This window comes from Mus caroli, unplaced genomic scaffold (assembly GCF_978045245.1).
Source record: "Mus caroli unplaced genomic scaffold, Mus_caroli_1 scaffold_6, whole genome shotgun sequence".
Taxonomy (NCBI): domain Eukaryota; kingdom Metazoa; phylum Chordata; class Mammalia; order Rodentia; family Muridae; genus Mus; species Mus caroli.
In genome coordinates this window covers 21266078-21286843 of record NW_028227261.1, presented here as the reverse complement: position 1 = coordinate 21286843, position 20766 = coordinate 21266078, and the positions used below count along the sequence as shown (strand labels likewise).

General features: G+C 38.8%; 1 protein-coding gene across 4 annotated transcripts in view; it reads left to right on the top strand.

The window, feature by feature from the left end:
- The window catches only part of Luzp1 (leucine zipper protein 1), an 84392-nt gene that overhangs the window by 13290 nt on the left and 50336 nt on the right, over positions 1-20766 (top strand). Inside the window, exons 1-2 of one of the 4 annotated variants that reach the window (XM_029476765.2) lie at positions 2603-3536; positions 5285-5366. The exons of 2 other annotated variants lie outside the window; for them this stretch is intronic. The gene's annotated coding sequence lies outside the window, so the exon portion shown is untranslated. Of the gene's footprint in view, positions 1-2602; positions 3537-5284; positions 5367-20766 lie in introns of those variants that run through there. One more of the 4 variants, XM_021159895.2, reaches the window with a different exon arrangement.

The following is a 20766-nucleotide window of genomic DNA, read 5'->3' as shown; positions in this document are numbered from 1 at the left end:
AAGATGAAAAGTTGAAATAGAAAAATATAACTCATCTTAAACTCTATTTATATATGAGCACTTTGGTATAGATTATATTGTTTCTACTTTATAGATTTGAAAGGTCAGTTAGCCCCGGATGTCAGTGTCAAGCAAGGTTCTTAAACTTCCTGTAGAACTCTACTGTTCAAGCCAGCACACTGGATCATTTTATCAACTATGTATATGAAATATCATTTTTCCCTAAGAAGTACAACCAATACTTTGTCATGCTGATAGGAGGAATATTTTTAGATTTAAAATTTTCAATTATATTGTGAGATATAATTACATCATTTCCGCTTCCCTTTCCTTCTCCTAAACTCTCCTATATATTCCTTCTTGTTCTTTTTCAGATTCATGGTCTTTTTTTTTTCATTAATTGTTGTTACACACACACACACACACATATGGATATGTGTATGTATGTATATATGTATATATACACACACACATATATATATGCACACATACATATGTATATACGCGTATACACACATATGTTCCTAAATGCATAAATATGACTGCTCAGTCTGTATAATGTTCCTTATATGTATGTTTTTGGGGCTACCATTTGGCATTGGATAACCAGTTGTGTTCTTCCTTGGAGAAGACTATTTCTCTGGATCTCAGCATTCCTTAGTTGCCCATAGTTCTTTGTGAGGATTGAGGCTTCCTACGTTTCTCTGTTGATTTAGTGTGTCTAATGTTGTCTTTGTTCAGTTCTTGTTTAAGGCAGTCATGTTGGTGAGACTTTATGGGTGTAGCTTTTGATATTGCTAGGAAACAAAATTTCATAGCAAAGTCTCTTATCATCTGGCATTTACAATCTTTTTGCTTCTTCTTCCACACATATACCTTGATAGTGGCAAGTAGCAGCTCTCTAATAGTACTTAAAACCCATTCAACCAAAAAATCATACCTGGTACCAGAAATCTAGATGACTACCCGGGACTAATGAAGTCATGTGTCTTGGAGGGAGAACTTACAACTTCCACTTTACTAAACCAGTATAATCTCGTTTAGATTTTGATGGTTGTAGAGATTCATAAATGTCTATATGGGAGAGTGACAGTAGTAGCTATTGGTAAGATACTTAAAAATTAAGTTAGACCCACAAACTACTGTTAGTAGATAGTTACCTGTATCTGACTGCAATGGTGTCTTGTAGGTTTAAGTAAGGAGTGCTATGTTTTAAAATCTTTAATTTTTTTATTTGTTGGAATACTGGTGATTAAACCCAGGGCTTTATACATGCTAGGCAAGTCTTGTACCATGGTGGTGTTGTTTTTGTTTGGTGTGTGTGTGTGTGTTTACAGGTATGTACATACCAGGTACATGATACATATAGAGATCAGAGGACTTTGGATGTTGATCTTCCACCTCGTTTGAGACAGAATCTCTTATTCACTGCTATGTACACCAGATGGCTGGCCTGTGAGCCTCTGGGAATTCTTCAGTCTCAACCATCTATTTCCCCTTAAGGGTGTATGAGGGTTACAGAAGCACACGAGACAACATCTGGCTTTATGAGGGTTCTGGGGTTCCGAACTCAGGTTGTCAGGCTCGAATGACAAGTGCTCAGATCCACTGAGCCATCTCCCCACATCTTCACTGTTCCTTCTCTTCCCTCCTCCTTCCCTTTCTGTGATTACACAGGTGGGTGCCACCAGGCCTTGCAGGAATACTTAATTCTTGTGCTTTGTGCCACAGTTGTACATGAGATATTCTTAATGTACTTAGATAAGATTAGACATTATCAATGTCTTTTTTGTAGGAACTTGTCTGACGACTAGGTTAACAAACACTTTTGAGGTTAGATTCTAAAACAGTTTGACAGTAAGCATAAAAATTTTAAGAGAGATTGGATGTAGCTCAGTAGTAGAGTGCTTGCTTAACATGCTGGAGGGCCGTGCTTATTAGTTAGGTTTCTCAGTAACACATGCACACATACTGTTCAGGCTACTTTTATGCCAATTTGACACAAGCGATAGTTAGCTCAGAGGAGGAAACCTTTTTTTCTTTTTTTTTTTTAATTGGTTTGTTTGTTTGTATAGCCCTGGCTGTCCTGGAACTTACTCTGTAGACCAGGCTGGCCTCAAACTCAGACATCTTCCTGCCTCTGCCTTCCAAGTGCTGGGATTAAAGGCGTGTGCCACCTCTGCCCGGTTGAGGAGAAGACCTTAATTGAGAAATTTCTCCATAAGACTGGGCTGTAAGTCAGTCTGAGGGTGTTTTCTCAGGATTTGATATGAGAGGGACCAGCCTCAGCCCCAGCCCATTTTAAATGTGGCCACCCCTGAACTGGTCAGGTCCTGGTTTCTCTAGGAAAGCAGGCTGAGCAAGCCATAAGGAGCATCCCTCCATTACTCATGCCTCTAGGTTCCTGCCAAGTTTAAACTCCTATCTTAGTTTCCTCTGACTGTGATTCAGGACATGTAAGTGAAATAAACCTTTCTTCTTTAAGTTACTTTTGGTTGTGGTGTTTCATCACAGCAATAGTAACCCTAAGTAAGACACACACACACACACACACACACACACACACACACAGAAATATGGCTCTGGGGTGCGGAGTGTTTGCATATCATAGCTGAGGTTCAGTCTCCGATATAGAAAGAAAAAGTGAAAAGAAGTGTGATTAAAACAAATAGGAAGATAGTGACGCAGGTAAAGGGTTAGAGAGACTGAGGAGATGCTAAAGAAATGAAGGATAAAATTTCAATCATAAATAAAAGTTAGTGGACTGCAGTTAGTGATCATTTGAAGTCACAGGAGTAATGTAGAAATGTGCAGTTAGTGTTCAGGGGAGGAGAGAAAATGAGAACACTGACTGACTTCATGTACAATTGTGGCTACTGTCACATCAGATTTTAAAAGCAAGGATTTATATATATGTTTTGCTTATAGTGCTGGTTTTGTGTCCAACCCCAGAGTAGTTAATGCAGGACAAACAAAAAAAAACAAAGGAGTGCCACATACAGCTCTTAAAATTCTAACTGGGGAGACAGTGTTTACTTTTGAAAGAGTTCCTCAATTGTAGTGAGCTGATACAAGGGATATAGACTACTGGTTCAAAAACCAGCCTCATTTCAAGAGCTTATTTTTCCAAATGAGGACATGAAGATGAGAAACATCAAACACCACTACAAAAGACAGAGCCTTAAAAGCAGACAAGAGAAAAAGGTATCTTGGAGGAAAACAGGTCTAAGTACTACATAATTCCCTTTGTGGAAAATGTACATTAGTATCCTTTGGAAGTGCCATTAAGTACAGTGACTACAGTAAAATTTGTTAGGCTACTGATTTGTCTGGAAACGAGTCTGTGCTTTGCTAAGTTTAGTCTGAGAACTTCATGAAGACAGATCAAGTTTTGCTGGATTTGAATTGGCAGGAAGGAAGAGAGGATGATTTTCTAGACTAGGACAATGCAAACTGAAGATACTGAGATTGGGACACACTTGTGTGCTTGATGGGCCTGAGAAGACCTGCATGATATAGTCTGGACTGTGAAGGAGGTAAGATTAAGATTAACAAGCATCAGTAGTCACACTGAGGAATTTAGACTTGATCTTGTCAACTTTTGGGAGCCATTGAAAGTTTATAAATTAGGTAATGACATGATATATTTGGAATTGTAGATTTATTAATGAAGTAGAGGGTTAGAAAGGAGTTTTTTGTTTCTTTTTAAATAAATCCTACTGTTGTATATTTTATGTGTATGAATGCTTTGCTTGCATGTCTGTCTGTCTGTCTGTCTGTGGATCTCTTATGTGCCTTGTGGTAAGAAGAGGACATAGGGGGCTGGAGAGATGACTCAGCAGTTAAGAGCACTGACTGCCCTTCCAAAGGTCCTGAGTTCAAATCCCAGCAACCACATAGTGGCTCACAACTATCCGTAATGCGATCAGATGCCCTCTTCTGGGGTGTCTGAAGACAGCTTCAGCGTACCTGGTTTACAGAGTGAGTTCCAGGATAGCCAGGGCTATACAGAGAAACCCTGTCTTGAAAAACCAAAAAAAAAAAAAAAAAAAAAGAAAAAAGAAAAAAACCCAACCCCCCGCCGGGCATGGTGGCGCACGCCTTTAATCCCAGCACTCGGGAGGCAGAGGCAGGCGGATTTCTGAGTTCGAGGCCACCCTGGTCTACAAAGTGAGTGCCAGGACAGCCAGGGCTACACAGAAAAACCCTGTCTCGAAAAACCAAAAAAAAAAAAAAAAAACCCAACCCCCCTCTAAAACAAAAACAACCCCCCCAAAAGAAACAAAAACCAAATGTCTACTTCAGCAAACAAATGGACACAAACTGTTGGTGATAGTCTAGCAAATTCTGTTTTTGGTAAATGAAATTAAAGGATGTTTTAGGATCCAGTTTCTGGGAAACTGGTTTTTGAAGATCCTCTTGGAGACATTGCACTGTGTAGTGCTGAAGATGTAATGTTTGTGGTGCCCAGAACCTGCCTGTGTGTTTCTCCATTTAAGCTGTACTCTGTAGTCACACAGTTCTTTAACTTAACTGTCTTCATTTTTATCATCTAAAATTACAAATTCTGTTTATCAAAATTGTCTTAGCATGAGAAAGCTAAGCTCCATTTCTGTACACTTCATTCATTATTACTATATTTGTGTGTGTGAGAGAGAGATGTGTAGGTATGTGTGTGAGTACAGGTTTGCAGAGAAGGCAGAAGAGTAAGAATCCACTGGAGCAGGAGTTACAGGTGGCTGTGAACCACCTGCTGAGTGTTGGGAATTGAATTCGGTCTTTTGGAAGAGTAGTTGGTGCTTTTAACTATGGAGCCATTTCTCCAGCCTCAATTCCTAGAATCTTAATCTTTCCTTCAACACTCTCTCCATCTTTTCACTCATAATGCACACTGAGCCCTTTTCTGGATGATTATCCTGATTTTGCTAGTTGAATACTCTGAAACGTCTGGCATGGGAAGGGGTTGTTCCGTCTTTCTAGTCCTTTGCTGACCCCTAGAACTGTTTAAAAACTCCAAATATTCATTCTATGCAGTTTAATGATTGTATCATTCCATTTGATAAGTGTTGCACCCACAAACTAAATGAAAGTCTGGCATATGGTTTTTATTTTTCTATATAACTTTTGTTTCTGATATCACATGTTCTAAGAGAAGGTTTAAATAGGCTCTTTAAAAAGATGTTTTTCTTTCCTTTTTTTTTTTTTTCCTTTTTCTTTTTTGTTGTTGTTTTTGAGATGGGAGTCTCACTGTGTAGCCCTGACTGGCTTGGAACTTGCCTTGTAGGTCACACTGGGCTAGAATTTACAGAAATCCACCTGCTTCTGCTTTCTCAGTGCTAGGATCAAAGACATGCCCACCATGCCTGGTGAGTAAATGGTTTCTAAGAAGATAATTATCACTTGAGTTTGTTTTGTTGAGCTGAATACAGTGACTTTTGCTTTTGCTCACACTTCTGATTTGCTTTACCAATCAAATCAGAAGTGTGATCATGTGGCTGGGGCTATGAAGTCTTTGGTCAAAATCTCTCTAGCCTATATAAGGCTCTGAATTGGGTCCCTAGCCACTCTCTCAAAATACATAGTGAAAAATTAAAAACTGACAGTTTGTCTAAGACAGTGGTTCTCAACATTCCTAAAGCTTCAACCCTTTTATTACACAGTTCTTCATGTTGTGGTGATCCCGGCCATAAAATTATTTTGTTGCTATTTCATAACTGTAATTTTGATAGTGTTATGAATTATAATGTAAATGTCTAACATTCAGAATATCTGATATATGACTCCCAAAGTGGTTGATACCCACAGATTGAGAACAGCTCTTCTAGATCTATCTATCTATCTATCTACCTACCTATCTATCTAATTTTATTTGAATGAATGTTTTGGCTGCATATATGTCTGTGTATCTGATGCCAGTGGAAGCCAGCAGAGTACATTAGATTTATTAGAACTGCAGTTATTGGCAGTTGTGAGCCCTGAAAACCACTGATCTAAGAGATGAGTTTGCAGTAGTATTGTTACATAAAGGAAATATAAGAAAGGGGTTGGACAGATGGCTTAGTGGTTAAAAGCACTTATTGCTCTTGCAGAAGATCCAGGTTCAGTTCCCAGCATCCATATGACAGCTTGTAACTGTTTATAAATCCAGTTGCTGGGGATCTGACACCCTCTTCTGGCTTCTTCGAGCACTAGGCATATACATGATATACAGATATTCATGTAGACAAACACTTATATATAAATAAATCTAAGCAAAGTAAAAAAGATATTAAAAGATATGAGTGGAAGACACACATATCAGCAGCAGTATGGTGTGTATTGTAATGTCATGAGGGAAATTGTATAACTAGAGTCCTTAGCATATAGACAGCCAATCAATTTATAAGGAGATGATGTGAAGCTCAGTGATATTTGTTTAATCTACACGAACCCCTGGGTTCCATCCCCATCACTGATCAAAACAAACAAACAAAACTGAAAATAGTACCATGGAATGAGATTCTAGTATTTGAAACCCAGTGTATATATATATGCCCATTCAGGGTGACTAGATTGCTTTGGAGCAAAAGTTTTTAGAGACTTGTTAACTTGGCTAATGGGTAAGATGACCAAGAGTAAAACAATTACTGGAGGGATTTGCTTATTACTTAGCATGTGTTAGCCACTGTGCTGAGTTTGTAATGAACTTAGCTCTCTTTTTTTTTTTAATTTATTTATTATATGTAAGTACGCTGAAGCTGTCTTCAGACACACCAGAAGAGGGCGTCAGATCTCATTACAGATGGTTGTGAGCCACCATGTGGTTGCTGGGATTTGAACTCAGGACCTCTGGAGGAGCAGTCAGTGCTCTTAACCACTGAGCCATCTCTCCAGCCCCATGAACTTAGTTCTTAAGTTTAGTTATTCTTATTTTATATTCAAGTGCACTGAAGTAACATGTTGTTACTAAATGATATACTGTATACCTGGCTTTTTATGACTCCAGAGCCACTGATCTATATAATTTATCTGTCTTATTTTAATTGCAGACTGGAAAAAAAAAAAGAAAAAGAAAAAAGAAAAAAAAAAGGTATAGGGCAGTGGGAATAAAGTAGAATTCAGCTAGGCATGGTGACTCATCACTGTAAGATAGTATTTGAGAAGCTGATACAGGAGGATAGCAGTGAGTTTGAAACCAGTCTGGAGTCCATTTCAAATTCTAGACCAGCCTGGGCTACAGACCAGGCTTAGAAAATAAAGCATAGATTTCAAATAGTGGTTGGATGTTTAATTAGGTTATTGAGCCCAAATCCATGTGCCATAATATTCTAACATGGTTTATATCACATGTGTATTAATTTAGTAGCATACCCAAATGTATTAATCCGATGGGTTGAAGTTGAATTCTAGCTTTGCCAAGTAATGTTTTTGTAAACTTGGGAAAATAATTCTATTTCTATGGACTTTAGTTTATTTACTGGGAAAAGGAGGACAGTAGTATCTGCCTCATAGGCTTAGTGTAAGGAATTAACATGTTTATGCAAAGGTTTAACAGTAAAGAGTAACTATTAGAGATTTTGTGCTTTTTACCTTTCAGAGTACTTTAGCATTCTGTGAAAGAGATAGGGTCTAGAATCTAGTTCTATTTTGGAAAAAAAAAATCCATGAAAGGACAGAAGAACAAAATGAAAAGGACTAAAATTTAAATGCTTCTTAAACTCTGAATGTTGGTTGGGGGAAGTTTGGAATGAGTTCAGTAGTAGGTAGTTCTTCCTCTTGTATAAGTAAGAGTAATCTATTGCTGCCCCCTCCCCCCTGAAGCTCAATGACCTTGAACTTCTGATCCTTCTACCTCTACTTATGTGCCAAGTACAGTGTGTGCCTCTATGATCAGTTTATGGACTGTAGAGAATGGAACCAAGGGCTTCATGCATGCTAGGTCAGCACTCTACCAATAGAGCTATGTCCCCAGTTTGAATTTGTGCTATTTTCAATGAGAGGGAAGATCATTCCAGCTATTCCTACTATTTGATTCTTTTCCTACTTAGGAGGTGTGGGTGTGAGGAGGATGTTGCTGTGTCATTCCTATATCTTATCCTAGTGAACTGCAAAGGAGTATTCGAAGGATATTGAATTTTCTGGGAACTGGGAAAACAGCTTCCCTGGAGAAAAGGGTAAAATGAGTGGGCGATGAGAGCTACCTACCGCTAGAATGTTGTGTGGTTCTTGGCTTTAACTCTTGGATGGCTTGAACTGAATTCCACTCTTACTATGTTTTGTCAATTTTTTGCAGCTCCTTAGAACTATAATATCCAAGAGCTTCTAGGCCCATCAGCTTGCTTCCTTCCTTCCTTCCTTCCTTTCTTCTTGGTCTCTCTCAGATGCCCTTGTAAAGCCTGAAGAGAGTTCTAGGGTTTGTCCAGCTGGAGCCTTCTCTTGTGTCCTGTACGGTGTCTTCAGGAGATGTATGTGTTTATAAGTAGCTTATTTGAGGGGCTACTCCTGTGTCATTCACTAGCTATTTAGGATGTGTAAGAATCAAAGCACATTGGATTGGTTGGTAATAATTGAGGGCAGATGGAAGACAGAGCTTTAGTGTTGGGAGCTCTGGATTTAATCTCAGTTTTGCTTTTTTTTTTTTTTTGGGAGGGGGGTTTCGAGACAGGGTTTCTCTGTGTAGCCCTGGGGCTGTCCTGGAACTCACTTTGTAGACCAGGCTGGCCTCAAACTCAGAAATCCGCCCGCCTCTGCCTCCCGAGTGCTGGGATTAAAGGTGTGTGCCACCACTGCCGGGCTTTCAGTTTTGCTTTTTAAAGCTAAATTCTAAGGGAAATTTTAGCTTTCTTGAACCTATGTTTTCTGATCTATAAATCAAAATTCTACCTATACCTAGTTCTTATGGTTGTTGGCAGAATTAAATATGGCAATAAGTTTATGATCTCCAGCAGAAATCATGGGTATAGTCTTGTAAGCTATCATTAATTTTTAATAACTCTTCTGATGTTGAATTCCATGTTAAAATTGGTATACTTGTATTTATCTTAGATGTAAAATTAAATGAGGATAGATAGACAAGTAGATTGTTTGGCACTTGGGTTTTTATCCACCATGGCAATTTTTCCCAAGACAGGGTTTCTCTGTGTAACCCTGACTGGCCTGGAACTCAGAGATCTCCTTACCTCTGCCTCCCTAGTGCTGGGATTAAAGGCATTTGCCACCACTGTCCAGCTCACTACAACATATTTTATGGTGAAAAAGAAATGCTCAGCACTTCTGCCCAGCTGAAAAAATATAAATAGTATAGACTAGGTTTTTTTTTTTTTTTTTTGAAACAAAATGTCTTATTTAGGGTTTTTGTTGCTGTGACGAAACACCATGACCAAATAACTTGAAGAGGAGCCTCTTAGCCCCATCTTGAATCACAGCCCACTGAGGGAAGTCAAGACAGGAACTCAACCTGGGCAGGAACCTAGAGGTAGAACTGATTCAAAGACCATGGAGGAGTGAATGCTGCTTACTGGCTTGCTCCTGATGACTAGCTTAGCCTGCATTTTTATTTTAAAGCTTTTTATTGATTTTTTGTGTGTGAATTTCATATAATGCACCCCAACCCCACTCATCTCCCTGTGCCTTTGTATCCTTGCAACCTCCCAGCCAAAAGAGAGAAATAAAACAAAAAAAACAAAACAAAACAAGAAAAACCCCAAACCATCTTGTTGTGGAAGCTGTAGTGTGCCAGAGTCATACATCTCTACTTGCAAACATTCATTGCAGTAAGTCATTGGTCTTTGACTTTGCTAGGCTATCAATACTCTATCCTCACAGGCACTTCTTTCTGATATCATGTTGTCCTGTGTCATAGAGATCCTGTAACTTTGAATCTGCAGGACCACCCCTTTCATGTGCTCCACAAGTTCATAAATGAGATAGATGTTCGGGTGGACCAACTCAAAGGCCTGGGAGGTAGCTGAGTTGGTCAATCCACTAGTTTTCCTGTGCCTGCACTACCAGGGTGAGCTCTTTCCAGGGCTGTCTGTCTAGCTTACTCAATGCTGAAGCTGGCTTGGGACAGGGTCAGTTCTTCCGCTTTCATGGCCCATACCTTCACCATTAGCACCAACTCTGCTGTTCTGTACAGGCAGGGGTGGGGTGCAGGGTCTCTCTCTCTTGAGTTTTGTAGTCGGTGAGGGATGGGACCAGCTTTCCCTCTCTCCTGACCTTGGGGTGAGCTCACCTGCATGCCACAGGCAGTGGGAGGCAAAGGGGAGAGGGAGGGGGAGGATGAGGAGGATGAGGATGGCATCTCTCCCTCGATCACACCACCCTGAGGCTGGCTCACTCACTCCTCACCACCAGGGTCAGCTCTACTGTACTACCCAGGCAGGGTGCTAGGCATGCTCTCTCACTCTCAGGCCTTCGGGGCCAGCTTTGCCTCAGCGAGGTGGAGTAGCCTGTTTTCTTTCCTTCTCTTCTTTTTTTTCTCATCCTCTTTTTTTTTTTTTTTTTGAGATATGGTCTCTCTGTGTAGTCCTAGCTGTCTTAGAACTCAGGGATCCTGTTCTCCCATTTCTGCTTTGCAAGTGCTGGGATTGAAGGTGTGTGCTACCCATGTCACTATGTCTGGTTCCCCCCCTCCCCCCCCATGTGGCTCTGGCTGTCCCAATTTGCTCTGTAGACCAGGCTGGCCTAAAACTCAGAGATTTACCTGCCACTTCTGCTTCCTGAGTGCTAGGTTTAAAGGTATGTGCTACAGTGCCCAGCTTTCCCCTTATTTCCCCCATCCCCATCCCCTTTCTTTTCTCCCTTTTCCACTCTGCCAGTCCCCTTATGCCAGGCATCAAATCCAGGGCTGCATGTTAGGCAAATGTTCTACCATTGAGCTACATCCCCTTTTCTTCTTGAGGTATGATCTTGTCTGGCCCCAGACTACTCTATAGCCCAAATAGGACTTGAACTTGGAATCTTCCTGCCCTAAGCCTTCTCAGCAGCTAGAGCAGGTCTTGTTGCAGTGGTCTTTAAAAATATATTCTCAGAGTTGTGCAACCATCTCTACTGTTTAATGTCAGAACATTTCTATCACTTCAAAAAGAAGTCACATGCCCACTAGCAGTCACTTTCCATTCTGTGACTCACTGTTGAGCTATAAATCACTTTCTGTCTCTATGGATTTGCCTATATTGGACATTTCATATAAATGTCTGCTTCTTTTTCTTGTCAACTCAGGCTTGATAGTGTCTGACCTCTTTTACTAGGTGTAGTGTTTTCTTTTTAAAACTGAGAAAGAAAACTTTTTAAAAAAGATTTATTTATTATTATACATAAGTATACTGTAGCTGTCTAAAGTCTTCAGATGCACCAGAAGAGGGCATCAGATCTCATTACAGATGGTTGTGAGCCACCATGTGGTTGTTGGGATTTGAACTCAGGACCTCTGGAAGAGCAGTCAGTGCTCTTAACCTCTGAGCCATCTCACCAGCCCCAGTGTTTTCTTTTAATTTTGGGGTGTTTTTAATTTTTAGTTGGTTTGTGATAGGATTTTACATAGGCCAGGCTGGTCTGAAAACTTGATGTGTTACTGAAGATGATCTTGAACTCCTGATCCTCTTTCCTTTTACCTTCTAGTACTGGGCTTACAAGGGTGGGCCACTAAACTTGACACTACTGTAATGCTTTAAAGGATTTTCTTTCATATTGCAGTATGTATTGGTACTTCTTTTTAGAGGTCTCCTCCACCCCCCGCCCTTTGGATAGAGTCTTGCTATATAGTATAGCACTATTTGGCCTAGAACTATGTAATTATGCCAACCTCAAATTTGTAATCCTCCCATCTCTCTTTCCTGGGTTCTGAGATTATAGGCATGCCTGGTGAAAATTCCAGCTTTGTTTCTCATTCATTTGTGGACATTTGGGCTGTTTTTACTTCTAGTCTATTAGGAACTTTCCATCCCTTGGGTAAATACCTTGAACAGATGCAGGGTCATATACTCACTCTGCTTAATGTTTTGAGGACTTGCTGCCAACCTTCCTGGTGTTTGTGTCATTTTTATTTTACACTCCTAATAGTATGGATGGAAATTGTTTCCATATTGCTTTATTAATGCATGTCTTTTTTTATTTTTTAGTTACACTAGTGGAGGTAAAATTATTTTGATTTGCATTTACTTATTACTAATGATAAGCTAATGCTTGCTTTCTTGCAAAATCTTCCTATTTAGCTTCAGGCAGGCTTCAGACTTACAACATTCATATATTAATATGGCTTCCAATCATATATTTTGAAATTTCCTAAAGTGAAGCAGTTGGATAAATAGTATTATGAATGTTCATAACCCTTTCATACACATTAGTACTCATGGATTTATAAAATTCTTAAGGTCCTAAAAACTATTTTAATTAAATGTAATTAATATATTTAAATTAAACTAAATTTAATTAAATTATTTAATTAAATTAAAGGTAATCAAAACTATTTTATTAATGCCAATACATTACTATTTGTACTAGTGTTACAAAAGCTAATAGCCAATAATGTTGCTTATTTATGTCTTAGCCTACATAAAGAAAGCAGCATTTTGCCAGGTGGTGGTGGCACATGTCTTTAGTCCCAGCACTTGGGAGTCAGAGGCAGGTGGATTTCTAAGTTCGAGGATAGCCTGGTCTACAGAGTGAGTTCCAGGACAGCCAGGGCTACAGAGAAACCCTGTCTCGGGTGTGGTGGTGGGTGGGGGAACAGCATTTAATTGTGTTGATGAGAATTATGCTCATGACACATGTTTAAAAGCAAGAATACTAGTTTCACTTTTAAAAGTAATTGATGAAGCACCAAAACCATCAGTTTTATTAATATATTGATCCTTGAGTGCATACTGTTGTATTTGGTATGATGGGAAGTTCATGTGAAGCCCTTCTGCCTATGTCCAGTTAATACATCAAGAAAAACATTGCTGCAGTTTGAATTTCAAGCTACAGTAACATTTTTCTTTTTCAGGAAGCACTAGTTTCATTTGAAGGGGTGATTGATAGCTAAACTAAGTTTAGACTTAAACCTTTGGCTAACATCATCTTGAAAATAAATGAAATGTAGCTTGTCACTGTAAAGGAAACTGATGGTATTTATTTATTTTCAAGGATACAATTTGAGCTTCCAAGGAAAAAATAGAATTAAAGGTGACTTATTTCTGGGAGTTTGACATTATATCCAACTTAGACTTGTTTTTAAATGACATTGGCAATACTAACTGTTTTGACACTGACAATGGAGTACACTGTGAAAGTTCTGTTTATTTGATTGTTTGTTGTCACTTTAGTGACACAGCATTTTTAAATGACCAGTGTGGGCATTTACAGAGGTAAAAGATGCATTCAAAGTGAAAAACTGGTCAAAGAATTTTATATAATAGAGGTTGTTAAGAATCTACATTACAGTTAACCTTTAAAAACTTCTACCTGTCAAATTCTGGTACAATAGCAAAGAAAAATATCTCTTAATTATTTTTACAGGTTATTAAAATACCTTAATGTATACATACTTTGTGAAGTAGGGGATATTTCTTTCTTTCTTTCTTTTTTTTCTTTCTTTCTTTTTTTTTTTTTTTTGAGACAGGGTTTCTCTGTGTAGCCCTGGCTGTCCTGGAACTCAGTCTATAGACTAGGCTGGCCTTGAAATCAGAAATCCACCTGCCTCTGCTGGGATTAAAGGTGTGCGCCACCACTGCCCAGCAGGATATTTCTTTATCCATTTCAAACAGAACACCATGTTAAAATGATTGCATATCAAAGTAAGTTTTAGAGAGCTACAGCAAACACCAAGAAGGGCCCTGGGACTGCAGTGAGACTCATTTTACTCTTTTCATCAGATTTTATTTTTTTTTTGGAGAAGTTATTGTTAAAGTTTGTAATTTCTATTGAATGTTATTAAAACTAAAATATGTTTTTAAGGTTTTCTTTTTTTTTTCCTTTTGGTTTTTTGAGACAAAGTTTCTCTTTATAACCTGGCTGTCCTGAAACTTATTCTTTAAACCAGGCTGGCTTCGAACTTACAGAGAACCACTGCCTCTGCCTCTTGAAGAGTGCTGGGATCAAAGGTGTGTGCCATTGCCATCCTTCAAAAAAATTTTTTTAAACTCTTTTTCTTTTATGTGTATTGGTGTTTTGCCTGCATATCTGTCTGTGAGGGTGCCAGATCCCTTGAGCTGGAGTGGATGCTGGGAATTGAACTCAAAGAGTAGCCAGTGCTCTAAACCACTGAGCCATCTCTCCAGCCTGTTTTCAAGGTTTTGTTTTTTGTTCTTTGTTTTGTTTTGTTTTGTTTTGTTTTGTTTTGTTTTTTGAGACAGGGTTTCTCTGTGTAGCCCTGGCTGTCCTGGAACTCACTTTGTAGACCAGGCTGGCCTCGAACTCAGAAATCCGCCTGCCTCTGCCTCTGCCTCTGCCTCTGCCTCCGGAGTGCTGGGATTAAAGGCGTGCGCCACCACGCCCGGCACTCAAGGTTTTGTTTTAAGTTTTATATAGTTAATATAGCTATCTACATATATAATATAAAAAAAGCCCTTTGAGACCTTCATTAATGCTTTAAAGTAAAGGAGACACATCTGAAAACTTGATAACTGCTGGCCTAGATTCTACACTTGTTAATACACATTTGCTTTATTTATTTATTTTTCTTATACTTTCTCATCTGAAATATTTGGAAGAAAACTGCATACATTATTCATCAATACTTAATATACTTTAGCATTAGCATTCATACAGTATTTAATTTTTGTTCATATCTAACATAACTCCTTGTTATCTAAAGTTAGAAGGATTTCCAGCTTTGTGGGCTCCAGAGTCTCTTGCTTATTAGGGAATCACAACCATAAGCACCACATGAGTGCATGTGAGTGGCTGTGCTCTGGTAAAACTTCTGTTTATAGATCCTTGATCTAGAACAACCTTCCCACATTTGCGTATGTATCTTTAGTGGCATTTTGAACTCAGGTCCTCAGGAAGAGTAGTATGTGCTCTTAACTACTGAGCCATCCATTGTTCCAGCCCTAAAGCTGGAACTAAAGTTCTTAACATATACTTAAGTAACAACAACAAATTTGAAAATTTGTATTTTCAAATCCTCATGAGCTTAACAAAACCCTTTTCAGATACATTGTCACTGCAGTTCTGTGGTTGGTTTTTCTGCTGGGAAGAAGAAGGGCCTTGATCCTGTTAGTTGTTTTGGCCTTGATAAGGTTTTTTTTTTTTTTTTTTTTTTTTTTTATTCTTTATTCCTTTGTCAATATTTTATATGTTTTAGTGGTTTGGTTTCTGTGTCCTCTTAGTAGTCTCTGAATCAATTATGGTCAAGTTACTATTAAGCCTGTACTGAAAGTTAACCAGGTAGTTATAACTAGAAAAATGCACCTAATAATCCTCTATAGTATATGTTTTTGTAAGTAACTATTTGAATATGATTACCCCCAGGCTGGGGATGCAGCTCAGCAGTGTAGAGTATTTGCCTACTATGTGTGAAGACTTAGGTTTGATTTCCAGCACTGGGAAAAATAAAACCTAAACATGCCCCCCCCCCCCACTACTTAATAAAATTCAGGTGTGAATGAAGGAGTACCATCTACCACAACCACAATATTATCACACCTAGAAAAATAGTTTCTCCGTCCAGATGCCTCCTGATCTCTTAGGAATGTCGTTTTTGGCTTTTTAAGAAATATTCGTTGAAAGTATAATAATTGGGGGCTGGAGAGATGATGGCTCAGTAGTTGTTGCTCTGTCAGTTCTTAGCATCCACATGGTAGCTTACAGTTGTTTGTAACACCAGCTCCAGGTGATCAGATGCCCTTTTCTGGCCTCTATATTCACCATATGTATATGGTGCACAGACATACATGGCAGCCCAAACACTCATATACATAACATAAAACTTTAAAAGGGTTTACAGTAGCTAAAGAGATATTGATATAGTTGGACAGTAAAGTTCTCACTGTGGTCTCTTTTGACATAAAAAATACCACTGTGTTTAAGTGATGCCCTGCAGGTAGCAATAACCACTTGGATTCCTTTGGTCAATAAAATATGAGATCACCAGAATGAAAACAGGAGAAGGTTTCAGGGCTTCTTTGGCTCATGTTCAAGTATTAGATTGTTCAGAATACCAGGACTGAGAACTAAGTGGTGAATCTCCTCTGTATTTGATTCCTAGCTCTGCAAAATTAAAACAAAACAACAACAACAAAATCAGTGATGAGTGAGATCTCTTGAAAACAAACAAACCAAAGCAAACCAAAGCAAAGCAAAAAAGCCTAGAATGCAGCCTAACTTGGCTTATGGTAGATACTTAGTTAATAATGCATGGCTTTTAGAAGGTAGTTAATGAGTAATTTTTGTTGATTTAGAGATGCCAACAGTGCGGGGCGTGGTGGCGCATGCCTTTAATCTCAGCACTTGGAAGGCAGAGGTAGGCGGATTTCTGAGTTCGAGGCCAGCCTGGTCTACAGAGTGAGTTCCAGGCTAGCCAGGGCTACACAGAGAAACCCTGTCTCGAAAAACCAAAACCAAAACAAACCAAAACAAACCAAAACAAAAGACTCCAACAGATTGGAAGACTATAACAGAAAAGGAAACTCTTTCTTTGCTCAGTAGTTAAAACTTTTATTTGGTCGCTTTTATACATTTAATCAGTATGATGCTGTGGGAAATAAATAGAAAACAATGTTAATGATCTTTAGAAAACCTGTAGTGTTGTGTAAGAGTGAGCAAATACAGTCTTTGTATGGTTAATATTTATTGACTACCTTTTGCATGCTGTACAGTATTCTGGGCATTGGATATAGTGATTAAACAACACTCACAAAGTCTTTATCTTTGTAGAGTTTATAAATTATTTGGGAAAGAAAGCAGTTTAAAAAAAAAAAAAGACATAAAGTAGTCCAGGCCATAGTGGCAGATTCCTTTAATCCCACATTCAACATATAGAGGCAGTCAGATCTCTAAGTTTCAGGATGGCCAGAGCTACACAGAAAAACCCCGTCTCAAACAAACAAACAAACAAACATAGTAGTAGTATGATTTTGGATATAGATTCCCAGACATGTTAGGAGAGGGGTGCAGCTTTAGCCCAGATCATCAGGTAAGGCATTTCGAGGAAATTACCTTTGACCTGTGACTTGAATTACGAAGTGATAGACACCATGATATTAGGAATGGTGGGAGAGGCTGCACGGTAAGAGGCGTAATAACCAGATTCAGTAGAGTTACTTTGTGTGGTGGAGAGACATGGAGGAATCCAAGTTATATTCCATAAAACATCCAAAATATTCAATCCATTGATAGAGCCTGATGTTGGTGATGTTTAAATAGTCTTGACTTCAAGATCCTCTTGTTTCAGCTTCCAAGTGCCTGGAGTACAGATGGATGCAGCACCACACCTGTGTGAATAGGCTTGATTTTAAGAAACTGTTTATTTTTAGCCTTATGCTTGCAATTTTAGCACTTAGGAGGCTGGGGTAGGAGGAGACCAGATAGAAGCTAGCTTGGGTTAAATAGGGAGATGCTGTTTCAAAGAAAACCAAATAAAACCAAACCAGCAGACTAATTACAAAAGCCTTTAACTTGCTGAAACCGGAAGAGCCTCAGGTTTCATTAACTTTCACTTTTTCTTTCAGCGTATCCTACTAAATAATATTATATTCTTTGTCTTATTAGTAGAATTACAAAGAAGTTATATAGTTCTACAGTTTTAAGTTTGGGTTGGAGTTAGTAAAATTGTGGTGTAAACACAAGGAGCTTTTGAGTAAGAAACCATATAGCTTTCATATATGTACACACCCACGCCCACACACCCCACACACAGACACAGATTAAATCCAACTCTAATTGGATTCTGTCACTTCTGTCATATGGTTTATACATAGATATAGCGACACATTCTGAAAATTAATGGGAAGGATTTTTTAAGCTCTGTATCTTTAGGAAAGAGCTCCTACTTAGGATAGAATTCATATTATTAATAGGTGCTGTGTAGTTGAGTTTTTTGTTGTTTAGGGATGGATGGGGAAATGTTGAACGTAGTTGTTGAAATGTATTGCAAGATTTACTATCCTCACTATAGTTGAGATTTGATAGAGTCATAGTCTTTTATATTTGAGGGCTAGAAATGAGACTGCTGGGCTTAATAATATTTAAAATATTAGTCTTTATTTAGAATAATCACACACATAATGCAATCAAAACAACTCCTGTACAATTTCTCTTTCCCCTACCTTAACTCTGACTTTAAAAAACCCCTTTATTGCTTAATACCAGCCTCAACAGTGTTATCAATAGGAAAAAGTACTTTGTGGCACTAATTAGAGCTGATCCTTTCTTTTCATGTCAGTGACTGTATTCACATACTTTATAGAAAAATAAGTGTTTAGAACAAATCCAGTTTTGTAAATGTTACTGTTTATTTGTTGGAGCAGGGCTTTCCCATATCAGATGTGGGTGCTCTACTGAAGATGTAGCCCAGGGCCCTCCCATAGGAGGTACATTAGCACTCTGCTTCTGGAGCCCATGCAGGTACAGGAACTACCAGCAGGGAGTGCTGAGAGAAGCTAAGCAAGTGGTAGAGAGATAATTTGGCACTTTCTAAATGTTGTCTAAAATTTGAGATTATTGAGTGTCTTTTTTTTTTTAAGATTTATTTTATTTATTTATTATATGTAAGTACACTGTAGCTGTCTTCAGACACTCCAGAAGAGGGCATCAGATCTCATTACGGGTGGTTGTGAGCCACCATGTGGTTGCTGGGATTTGAACTCTGGACCTTTGGAAGAGCAGTTGGGTGCTCTTACCCACTGAGCCATCTCACCAGCCTCTTGAGTGTCTTTTTATGACTGGCTGGCTTGCTTTTTTATAATTTGCTATAGAAGAATAAGCCCGACATTAGGCATGTGCTGATGGTGTTTATTGGCCTCCCCTAAGGAGAGTCCTTAGACGTCTTCTGGAGTTGTATTGTTCTCCTCCTCCCCCTGAATTTGATTTAATAGAACTGACAACAGATGTCTCAAGTGGGTCAAACCATAACATGAAAGGAGGGAATTATTGACTGGATATAGAGAAATGCAGTCCCCATCGTCCTCCCTCCGCAGTATGTGGTAAGGCTATTGTTGAAAATCCTTCTTAAAACAAAACAGTATATGATTAGATCTATATCCCAGTCTTGACTATTGAGAGACTCTGGTGCTGTTAGAGAGGTAATATCGACCCAGCCCCCGGGAAAAAAAGATGATAAGTAAACCATATCCTTTCTGAAGGACAAACTAGTTGGAATTTAAGAATCTTATGTCAGTATTTCCACTGTGGTGAGGCTGTAATGCAGTCCTTTGTAGGTTGAGTAGTGTTGCTCTACCATCAACGTTCATTACGCACTTGTTATTTTCACATAATACTGTAATAGTGGTTTGTTTGTTTTGGTTTTGTCAAATTTGAATTTTAGGGTACCATTGTTAGATGGAAAAGCCAGAGAATTTATCACTACTTAATAATTTAAACTTAGATTTTTATTTTATATCTCCCCTTTAGTACAGTACCTGGATTGGCTTAATTTATATCCAAATTCTCTTCTGGCTTTGTGGCATATACCTGTACCTCCCAGCACTTGAGACATTGAGGTGGCAGGATTGCTTAAGTCCACAAGTTCAGGGCTATCCTGGCTAACATATTCCAGACTGTATCTTAAGCAACAAAACCATTTAAAAAAAAAAAAAACCCACCCTCTCCCAATTTTGCAAAAATGGATTATGTTAAATCCAATTTTGGAAGCTGTTTTCTGTTGTTTCTTACTATTCAAAGGGAGTGAGTTTGTGAGTTTGAGCCTTTTCTACTTCCTCCCTTCTTCCTTTCCTTCCTTCCTTTTTCTTGTTTCGGTTTTGAGAGTACACACTTGTTAGTCACTGAGCTATCTCTCCAGCCCCAGGGTTGTTTTGAGGAATAAAGTGATATATAGACCTTAGTATATGCTGTCCAAGGTATTTCTGATCACAGGTGAATATAGACACATACATGGTGTGCTGGCTAGTTATATGTCAGCTTGACACAGCTAGAGTTATCTGAAAGGAGGAACCTCAATTGAGAAAATGTCTCTGTAGATCTGGTTGTAAGGCTTTTTTTTTTTTTTTTTTTTAAATGATTGATGGAGAAGGGCACAGCCCATTGTGGGTGGTGCCATCCCTGGACTGGTGGTCCCGGATTCAATAAGAAAGCAGGCTAACATACTATGAGGAGCAAGCCACTAAGCAGTACTACTCCATGGCCTCTTCATCAGCTCTTGCTTTCAGGTTCCAGTCCTGTTTGAGTTCCTGTCCTGACTTCCTTCAGTGATGAACAGCAATGTGGAAGTATTAGCTGAATAAACCCTTTCCTCCCCAGATTGCTTTGGTCATGGTGGTTCATCACAGCAATAGTAACCCTAATCTAGGACATGTGGTTAATTAGTTATGTCTGGGCAGGAAGTGTCTGGCTGACCCATTGCAGAACAGAATGTAGCAATCTTTGTGTGGTATGTTGTATCGTGCTGTTGAAACTTGCAGCTCTCACATTGGTGTTCCCAGCACTGTATTTGGCTTCTCATATAGTAGGGGCCAGGTCATTCCTGTGGAATGTAAGTCCTTTGAAAACAGCTATAGATTGGATCTTTAAGCCTCAGTTGTAGTTCAGCTAGGGAGAAAATTGTATTATCATAGTAAAAGTCAGGTGGCAGAGTACCTCTCTAGGATAGTCCCTAGATTCACTTTGCTGAATGTGGTCACCATCAAA